We start from the raw sequence: 11,123 nt of genomic DNA on the forward strand, positions 1-11,123 counted from the left end.
CAAACTTTGAAAAGTGAAGACATTTGAGAGCAGTAATAAGAGTTACTTATTCAGCCAGAGAGTGGTGAATGTATGGAATTCGTTGCCAGATAAGGCTGTGAAAGACAGGGCTGTGATTACATGTAAGACTAAGGTATGTAGCAGCGTGTTTGTCAAGGATATCAAGGTTTATGGGGCGAAAGCTGGAGAATTGTTTTTAGAAAGTAACTGCCATGATCTAATGGCAGAGCAAATACACTGAGCTGAATTGTTTAATTTCTGCTCTATTGTCTAATGGACTTATGCATCGAATGACCTCCACCTGCAGGTTCTCCTCCAAGGAACGTGCAAGCCGGACTTGGAGCCTTGTCTGCGAAACTCTAATTGAGTGCTGATCCAGACTTGATGCTCCAAATGGTCTATTTCATCCTCCATCTTCTATTTTATCATTCTGCATAAAAAAAGATGAATGCAATGGCCACTCCTGTGGCCAGTCCTCTGACTCATCTCTGAACAGGCAGTTGCTAAAGTTCCAGCATCATATCCTTGCTCTTATATTCCCCCCTGCGATCAAGAACAGAAAGTATCTCCAACCCCCCTGAGACCACTTGATCCCTTGTCCAAACCCCTTCAAAAATTCGTGATTGCCTCCTTCAATTTCTTTTTTATTACTGTAAACCACTCAGTATTCACTTTTGTAGCATTGTTTCTCCCCAAATTCATCATCACCCACTTCACTGGATTGAATTCATTTCAGCACTTTTTCTTGCCAATTGTTTCCAATCTCCCTGCAGTCTATGGCTTTCTTCCTCATGGTTAACTACATGACTAATTGTTACATAATTTGCACACTGCTAAATGATCACCACGACAAATAATTAAAAATCATTGACCAATATGAGAAAACAATGGAACTCATAGAAGCCATGTTTCATAAGCTCACAGAGGACAGCAGAATTGGAGACTGTAAAGAAGGTGATCTAAGATTCCAGAATGATCGTAATCCAATGCGTCTTTGGGCTGAAAAATGTCAGATTGGAGTTCAATCTGGATAAATGGAAGATATTGTATTTTGCTACATCAAATATGAGTAGGGCTTATACAATTAGTGATAGGGCGTTGCATAGTGTTGTAGAACATGGAGGCCAGGGATGCAGGTGCATAATTCTTTTTAGTTTGCTTCACATATCTACAGGATGGTTAAAAAAAATTGTCATCCTGCATTCGTTGCTCAGTCCTTTGAGCATAGGAGTTGGTACGTATTGTTGAAGTTGAATAGGATATTGGTTGAGGTCTCTTCTGGAGTACTGCGTCCAGTTCTTGTCGCCAAGGAAGAGCAAGGAAATTATTAAGCTGGAGTAGGTTTAGAAGAGGTATGCCAGCGTATGGCTAGTGGGGAAGGTTTATGTTAGAACGAAAGGCTGGAGAGGCTGAGAATATTTTCACTCGAGCACTGGAGTTTGAACGGCGACCTGATAGAAATTTATGATTTTTTGAGAGTCAGATAGAGTTAACTGTGACTGTGTTTTCTCCAAGGAGGGGGACTTCAAAACGAGAGGGTAAATGATTTCGTTGAAAAGAGAGAGATTTAAAATAAGACATGAGAGGCCTGTTTTTAATAGAGGATGGGTTATGTGTGCTATTCACTTCCTGAGGCAGTGATGAATGAAAGTACATTTACAATGTTTGCAGGATATTTAGATAAATAAATTAGTAAGTTTCAGTGGGATTTAAAAATAGCTGTTCATTCATATCTAGTCCATTATTTATTGCCCAGAGGGCAGTTCGGAATCAACCACGATATCATGGATCTTGAGTCACATGCCAGCCAGACCAGATAAGTATGGCAGTTTTTTTTTTCTCGATCAGGCATTAGTGAATCAGATCTACAACAACTGATGCAACATTATCATTAGACTCTTCAACTCTAGGCATTTATAGAAATAAAATTCCAGCATCTGACATGCCAGGATTTGAACAGAATTATATCTGGACATTCGTATGAACAATGCAGTAATAATAATAATACAAAGGCATTATTAACCCTCAACAATTACAGGAGCTGTCAGATGCGACACGTTTAGTTTGGCATTATGTTCAGTATGAGCTGTTAGGAGTGAAAGGCCTGTTTTCATGCTGTGTGAGTATATGACTTTGACGGTATTAAACTGGCAGCTGGTGGGGATTAACTGCAGCATTGACAGTTTAATTGATCTCCGTCTGGGATATGTAATCTTGCTGGTTACTCTGGAGTTTTGTTTTGCTCATTGAGCCTTTCCCACGCACGGGACTGTTGAACAGTCTGTCCCCAGTTTGACTGAGTAAATGAGTTTCCACTTCAGCATGTATTTGAATCCCACACATTCTGTCTTTGCTTGTGTGAGTTTCCTCCCACAGTCTGAAGGGGTGCAGGTTACTGCGATCAGCCATGGAAATGATGGGGAACGGAATAGGTATGGAGTGTGGGTCTGATAGTATGTGCTTCGGAGGGATAGTGTCGCCTGCAAGGGCCGAATGGCCTGCGTCCCCATACGGTCGGCATTCTCGCATTAAGGGTCTACTACATTGTTCTGGCCCTGGAGTCACAAGGAGGCAAGATTGGGTAAAGATGGTAGAATGCCCTGCGTAAGGGAAATGCATGAATGGGATTGCATGTTCTCTGTTCCTGAGGTCAGCTTTCCATTCCAGGTTTTATTCGACGAATTGTAACATTACCAGTTCCGTGTCTGAGTCCCCAAGGATGACTAGTTTATTATATAACCAGAACACCACCTTCTCCAGGTTGCAGTATTTACTGGGAACAAGAAGCAGATTCTGAGGGGATGTGAGCAAAGGCAGATGCTACTGCCAATATCAAAAACATGGATCCAAACATGAAAATGAAATTTCGAACCTTGCCACCCCAAAGTTAAAGTCTTAACAATCTTTAGATGCGCCAATCGACTGTCTCAGCGACATGTACTGCTTATGGCTATAATATTATAAATGGGGGCAAGTATTCCCTTCCGCCCCATTTTTGACCAGGAGTAATCCCAACCTCGGAAATACACGCGCTGCTCTCCCATCATTCCATTCCAACTTCGAATTTGATCTTCATGGCTGCTTCACACAGTTTACCTGATTCCGAATCTGAAACTGGAATTAAGTGTAATTGTCTGCAGCAGTTAGTATTGCCTTGCGTGGGCAAAGTAATGAAGTGGCCGATGTTAAACTATAATGCTATTGAAGCATACATTTGTGCAATATCCTGCACTGTCCCATGAGTTTCGAGAGTTTCATTAATCCCATTCTCCAATACTCTCATTAATGGAATCTCCACAGATTCTGGGGACGTTGAACCTAAAGATTCAGCCCATTCTGAGTTCCCACATGCCTGTCGTTAAGTCCTGATATTGTATATTATTCCTGACATTTCCTCTGCTAAAATACTAGCTGCAGTTGCAAAGCGTGGTCGGTGGTGTGCTGCAACCATTTAGTATTTCGTCTACCGCGTTGTGATTGCCACGACTTCGGATCGACTCTACATCATGATAGTCAGTTCTCTCAAAGTTTTACTTTTGGTGAAACACGGTAAGAAGTTACTCGTTTTTACATGATAATATTCTCCGAGGTGATGATTTGTTTTCCATTAAATTTCGTTCTCTGATATTTCTGCGTTTCATGTATCAGCCTTTAACCCTAATAGTTCTTGAAGATGTCTCTCCCTCCCACTCATCCTAACTCTCTTTTCCGACCCTCATCTCGTTTGACTGAGGTATTGCACAATTTAACATACACTTTCACGTTGATACCATCGACTCACTGTTGTTGGATGACCATGCCCCAGTCTCTTAATTGGCACATGTAAATCATTCAATTCTTTTGGATATTGTCGCCGTGTGATCAATTCTCCTTTAGCAGTTTTTACTGTCACGGACCAGAGATTATTGGAACGTGAGGATCAATAAATGGACACAGAGACTAATTGGGAAAAAATAGACTCTATTGGAACAGATCAGCCGTGAGGGCTTTCTGCAATAGCCTACTGGTATTATCGTTTGATTGTTAATACGAAAGGCCAGGTAACATTCCAAGGTCGATGGGTTCGATTCCCACCACACCACGACAATGGTAAAATATGAATGCAAGAAATACCTCCTATTAAGGATATACCAAATCCGTTGCCTGAAAAACCCATATGTTGCACTGACGTCCTTGAGGGAAGGAAACTGCCGTCCGTGTCTCCTTTGGCTTCCACGTGTCCCCGGACCGCATGCCGATAAATGCTGCAGATCCACACCACATGCTGGAGCGACAACGTAAAAATGGTTCATTCGGTTCTACTTAGAATATTGCCTGCAGTTCACATAAGTCCATGGATGTGATCGCACTGGGAAATTTTCAGGAGAGATTCACGCAGATAGTGTCTGGTCTGAACAGTTTCAGTCATGAAGAAAGGCAGGACAGACTGGGATTGTTTGTCAGCGTGCAGAGGAATTTGCGAGAAGACATGTTTAAGTTTTACAAAATCATGAGGGGTATGTATTAGGTAGACTGAATGTAGCGTTTCCCATCGACGGAGATATCGATCATAGCGGGCCAGAAATTTAATGAGTAAGACAGAAAGGTTTAAGTAGATGTGTGGAAAAGCATTCTTGGCCGGCAGGTGTTGGAATTTGCAACACTGTGTCTGTAAGTGTCAGGAAGGCAGGAACCCTTATAACCTGAAGAAATATTCAGATGTGAATGTGTTCTGCCAATACCTATAAAGCTATGGGCTAATCGATTCTGGTCGTTAAGCAGTTGTTTTTGACAAATGGAGCCACAATGGGCTGAAGTGTCTACTTTGAAACTGTTGGCCTCCGTAGTATAATGGTTCGTGTCGCTGCATGTTATGCGGGAGATAGGAGCTCAATTCCTCGCTGGGGCAGTGTAAATGCTTTAACACTGCCGCTCCCTTTCCAAGTTCAGGTTATTAGTGCCTGTCCTTCCATTCTCCATGGGAAATGTCACAGGAAGGACAGTGCTGTCTCAATCAGCGTGGGGAAGGACTGCAGCTCCCGGTGAGACAGAGTATCAGTGAAAGTACAAACACGTGACTTCTGCAACCTGCACCTTGTGTCTGTATTGGAGTCTAAACCATTTAATAGAAAGAAGAAGGACTCTGAAGAAGAAACAGGGTACACCAATTCAGATCTGAGTGCATAAACATTTTCTACCGGATCTTGAGGAAAACTGGCAATCGACTCTGAGAAAGAGTTTCATTCTCAGAACTGTTAGTTCACAGAGGTGTTTTGTACCACTTAAGCTCTGAAGAAATTGAATGACAATTTAACTGGAGACTTGAAATTTTATAACACACGAGGCGATGAGTCACGTGCTGGAAACTGTGTTTACAAACAACATGTTTAATGATTGATAATGATGCAATAGGCTAAAGGGCCTCTCGCCATGTTTTTAAAAACTCAATGACTGTCATTTTTCAACTGAACCAATAAGGCAAAAACAAAGTCACCAACAAAAGTTGCAAGCATTGCATCTGTCTTCCTTGTTCTGAAAGTGTTGAAATTCAGCTCTCTCACTGCTATTTCCCAATGTTGATTTCCAGTCAGGAAAAAATATTTGTTGTTCCTTATGAAAATCGTAAAGTGAACATGAATTCCTGACAATACTAGCTTTCGGACCGCTGCTCATTCACTAGGCGGTTGTGGTGTACACAGTTGTAAGACACAGACTTGATCGCACAAGTTTACAGTGTGATGCAACTGAAATTATACATTGAAAAATACCTTAATTGTTTGCTAAGTCTCCCATCGATTAGAATGACTGTGTTAGCTTCATTTCTTTCACATGTAAAGCGCAAAACTTTTTATTTTGAAGTTATATTCTCAGATGAACTTTAACAATTGGTGTTAGCCCCCGTGTGCTGCTGTCTGTTCCGTAATGTTTAGACTGATACTAATTGTATAAAATGATTTAACAGAGACTTACATGGATTCATGCAGTTTTATGAGCAAAGTACAATGTAACTCTGCAAGTAAAATTCACCCCACAAACGTTTCTATGCGTGTGTGTGCGCGCGTGTGTGTGTAGGAGGGTCTCTGTTTGTAGATAGGGTAACGGGATCACCTGTACTTCGACATGAGCCCAAGGTCCCGGCTGAGGCCATCATCATGGGTATCGAAGTTAGCTATCAGCCTCTGCTTGGGCACTTTCAGCTGCTACCTGTTCCGAAGTCCGCCTTGGATGATGGTCACCCAAAGGTCTGAGGTCGAATGTACAACATAGAACATAGAACATAGAACAACACAGCACAGAAAAGGCCCTTCGGCCCACGATGTTGTGCCAAACATTTGTCCTAGCTTAAGCACCTATACGTGTACCTATCCAATTACCGCTTAAAAGTCACCAATTATTCTGACTCTGCCACTCCCACAGGCAATGCATTCCATGCCCCCACCACTCTCTGGGTAAAGACCCTACCCCTGACATCCCCCCATACCTTCCACCCTTCACCTTAAATTTATGTCCCCTTGTAACACTGTGTTGTATCCGGGGAAAACGTCTCTCACTGTCTACTCTATCTATTCCTCTTATCATCTTATAAACCTCTATCAAGTCACACCTCATCCTTCGCCACTCCAATGAGAAAAGGCCTAGCAGTCTCCATTCGTACGAGCTATTCTCCATTCCAGGCAACATCCTGGTAAATCTCCTCTGCACCCTCTCCAAAGCTTCCACATCTTTCCTAAAGTGAGGCGACCAGAACTGCACACAATACTCCAAATGTGGCCTTACCAAGGTCCTGTACAGCTGCAACATCACCTCACGACTCTTGAATTCAATCCCTCTGCTAATGAACGCTAATACAACATAGGCCTTCTTACAAGCTCTATCCACCTGAGTGGCAACTTTCAAAGAGCTATGAACATAGACGCCAAGATCCCTCTGCTCCTCCACCTTACTAAGAACCCTACCGTTAACCCTGTATTCCGCATTCTTATTTGTCCTTCCAAAATGGACAACCTCACACTTGGCAGGGTTGAACTCCATCTGCCACTCCTCAGCCCAGCTCTGCATCATATCTCAGCCCCTTTGCAGCCGACAACAGCCCTCCTCACTATCCACCACTCCACCAATCTTCATATCGTCCGCAAATTTACTGACGCCCCCTTCGACTCCCTCTTCCACGTCAGTAATGAAAATTACAAACAGCAGAGCACCCAGAACTGATCCCTGCGGAACTCCACGTGTAACTGGGCTCCAGGTTGAATATTTACCATCTACCACCACTCTCTGACTTCGGCCTTAGCCAGTTCTCTATCCAACCGGCCATATTTCCCACTATCCCATGCCTCCTGACTTTCCGCATAAGCCTACCATGGGGAACCTTATCGAATGCCTTACTAATATCCATGTACACTACATCCACTGCTCTACCCTCATCCAAATGCTTGGTCGCCTCCTCAAAGAATTCAATAAGACTTGTAAGGCAAGACCTACCCCTCACAAATCCGTGCTGGCTGTCTCGAATCAAGCAGTGTTTTCCACATACTCATAAATCCTATCCCTCAGTACCATTTCCATTACTTTGTCTACCACCGAAGTAAGACTAACTGGCCTATAATTCCCGGGGTTATCCCTATGCCCTTTTTTGAACAGTGGCACAACATTCGCCACTCTCCAGTCCCCTGGTACCACCCCCGTTGACAGTGAAGATGAAAAGATCATTGCCACCGGTTCTGCAATTTCCTCTCTTGCTTCCCACATAATCCTAGGATATATCCCGTCAGGCGCGGGGGACTTGTGTATACAAAAGTTTTTCAAAATGTCCAAAACATCTTCCTTCCTAACAAGTATCACCTCTAGCATACCAGTCTGTTTCATACTCTCCTCTTCAACAAAACGGTTCCTCTCATTTGTAAATACTGAAGAAAAGTACTTATTCAAGACCTCTCCTATCTCTTCCGACTCAGTACACAGTCTCCCACTACGTCCTTGATCGGACCTACTTTCGTTGTCGTCATTCTTATGTTTCCCACATACGCATAAAAGGCCTTAGGGTTAACCTTGATCCTACCCGCCAAGATTTTTCATGCCCTCTCTTCACTCTCCTAATCCCTCTCTTCAGCTCCCTCCTGGATATTCTGTATCCCTCCAACGCTCTGTCTGAACCTTGTTTCCTCAGCCTTATGTAAGCCTCCTTCTTCCTCTTTACTAGATATTCAACCTCCCTCGTCAACGAAGGTTCCCACACACGACCATCTCTTTCCTGCCTGACAGGTACATACATATCAAGGACACGGCATATCTGTTCCTTGAAAAAGTTCTACATTTCAATGACATCCTTCCCTGACATCCTATGCTCCCAACTTATGCTCCTCAGATCCTGTCTTGCAGCATCGTATTTACCCTTCCCCCAATCGTAAAACCGACCCTGTTGCATGCACCTATCTCCCTCCATAACCAACGTGAAAGTCACAGAATTGTGGTCACCATCACCAAAATGGTCACATACTAACAAGATCATCACTTGTCCTGGTTCGTTACCGAGTATTAAATCCAATATGGCCTCCCCTCTGGTCGGACAATCTACATACTGAGTTAGAAAAGCTTTCTGGATTCACTGCACAAACACTGCCCCTCCAATCTACTTGATCTGAAGAGCTTCCAATCAATATTTGGGAAGTTGAAATCGCCCATGACGACTACCCTGTGGCTTCTGCACCTTTCCAAAATCTGTTTCCCAATCTGTTTCTCCACATCTCTGCTGCTATGAATGCTCTGGACCACTGAAGTGTTCCCCAACAGGGAAGGGGCAAACCGGTCTGTTAATTGATGTGCAGTCGCCATTCATCCGTTCTGTAGCATCTGCTCGGTTTCACCAAAGTACCATGCCTCAAAGCATCCTTGCCTTCTGCATGTTTTTTTTAGTTTAGCGTCAGTCTAAACATTATGGCACGGACACAGCACACAGAAACTAACACCTTCAACATATTATCTGGGCTGACACTAATTGTTAAAATTCACCTGAAAGTGTAACTATGAAAAGAAAGTTTTGCGATTTACATAAGAAAGAAATGAACCTAACGTAGTCATTCTAACAGATGGAAGACTTAACAAACAATCAAGTTATGTTGCAATGTATAATTTCAGTTACGTCACACTGTAACCATTTGCTATAAATTCTGTATCTTACAACTGTGTACTCCATAAACACCTGATGAAGGAGCAGCTCTCCAAAAGCTAATGCTTCCAATTAAACCTGTTGGACTATGACCTGGTGTTGTGCGATTCTTAACTTCATATTAGAATGCGGATCTCACAATTAAAACAGAGATGAGGAAGCATTTATTCTCTCAGACAGTTCTGGATCTGTATAATTTCGTGTTGCAGAAGGCTGTTGAGGAAGGGTCATTAGGTGTAATCAGGTTGAGATTGGCAGACCTTCAAACAGCAAAGACATCAAGCGTTACGGTTCAGCAAGACAGGAAAAAAAAACGGGCGTGAGCAATGATCCGTTTTGCAGCAAGAACGAGGTGAAAAAGTACAAACTACAGCGTGATGAGGAAAGAATGGGTCAGGAACACTGGGACGGGAGAGGCTTAATGCTTTCTTTCTTTGCTGTAACTGGACACTGGTGTTGAAGTCTGAAATGGGACAATATCAGCCAAGTGGGTGAAATCTTACTTTCTGCTTGTTTTCTCCAGAGGCCTGTGTCACTCTTGGGGAAGTGTATCTGCGTGCTTCAGTCTGTGGGTAACAATGGGATTCACTGCTGCTTCATTCAGCCACACGGGAATGAGAACGAAACGTCTGGTAATGACATGTGTTTAAAGACTTTTGCAATCATTTCATGTTTATGCTGCATTAATCTGCGGTTATTGATCCACGGTTTAGATTCAGTCCCTGCAGTTAACTTGCTGACTTCTCCAGTTTTTCATAGTTCAATGTGATGCATCAAGTGTGTGTATACCGAGAGGGAGCATGTTTCCCACATCTTGTGTTTATACGTGTCTTTTGTCCAGCCTTCACCAATGGCTAGAGCAAGGGGAAAGGATGAGACCAATGTGTACGTCTGTCTGTGCCCATGCACGGTACCCACATTGGTAATTCTCTACTATGAATTTACAGCAGTTATCGGTACTCCTACACCCAGCCCCTGCCCCTTTTGAAATATCTCCATTGTTTTGTGCTGTGTCTCTGTGCTCATTTCACCAAGGTGAATCACTTCTACCCAACCTGCTACAGATTTCATCTGAGAAAACACTTTTTAAGAATCCCATACATAAACATGCACTTCGCATCTCTCCTTATTTGGTTTTCTTGGATCTCTTTCAGACAATAAAAGTTCACGGCAACTTGACTTGGAAAAGAAAATGGCGTTCCTTTTAATTATTCTAATTCAATCTACATTCCAGTGCAGTTTAGGCAACAGGCTCAAATTATTCTTTGAGACTTTATAATAGCGTCGATGCAGAAAAACACACTATTGGAGTTCCAATTTCAGTAAGACAGCTGTGATCATCCAAAAATAGCAACTTTGAAAACCATCGGTAACGGCGACGAGAGTTGGATTCTAACCCACGCGTGCAAAGCACAATGGATTAGCAGTCCATTGCCTTAACCTCTCGGCCACCTCGTCAGATGGCCGAAAATCTCTCTGATCTTATGAATAAGTGTATTGTGTAAATTATGCACACCACAGATATTTCTCCTTGGTATTGGTGAAATGATAAATAGAACAGTATGGTTCCAAGAGTATTGTCTGACCTCTGTGTGTGGGGCAAGCGCACTCCCACTGTGACACTCTGCTCACAATGAACAGAGCAAAAATGAAGAAATGGCTATGCAACAAGATCTGTTGAATTCTGTGAAGATTTGAAGCCAATGGAGTGGAGAGCCGATGACAGCAGGAGATGTAAAGTTGTGTGTGAAGAATTGTTTTCCAAACTGGTGGAGAGTGCATAGTGCTCAATGTCATTGTTCGGAACGTCTTTCTTCTGCTCAGATATTTTTGACACGCCCTTGCGTACAGGACAGACAATTTCAAAATCCTAAATAAGGCGAAACTGACAATTGAATTCAACAATGCAAAAACCTTGATCTGTACCATTTTCCTGGGTCGAGCGACACCAAGTCACTATATGATCACAGCAACACAG

At 42.9% G+C, this 11,123-nt stretch overlaps 1 non-coding gene across 1 annotated transcript; it reads right to left on the reverse strand.

The window, feature by feature from the left end:
* Positions 1-10,521: 10,521 nt before the first annotated feature.
* Positions 10,522-10,603, reverse strand: trnas-gcu (transfer RNA serine (anticodon GCU)). The gene has a single exon. It is a non-coding gene; the product is annotated as a tRNA-Ser (tRNA).
* Between the last annotated feature and the right edge of the window lie 520 nt (positions 10,604-11,123).

Source organism: Chiloscyllium plagiosum, unplaced genomic scaffold (assembly GCF_037043375.1).
Source record: "Chiloscyllium plagiosum isolate Xiang-an unplaced genomic scaffold, Cpla_swu_hap1 HiC_scaffold_13, whole genome shotgun sequence".
NCBI classification, from domain to species: domain Eukaryota; kingdom Metazoa; phylum Chordata; class Chondrichthyes; order Orectolobiformes; family Hemiscylliidae; genus Chiloscyllium; species Chiloscyllium plagiosum.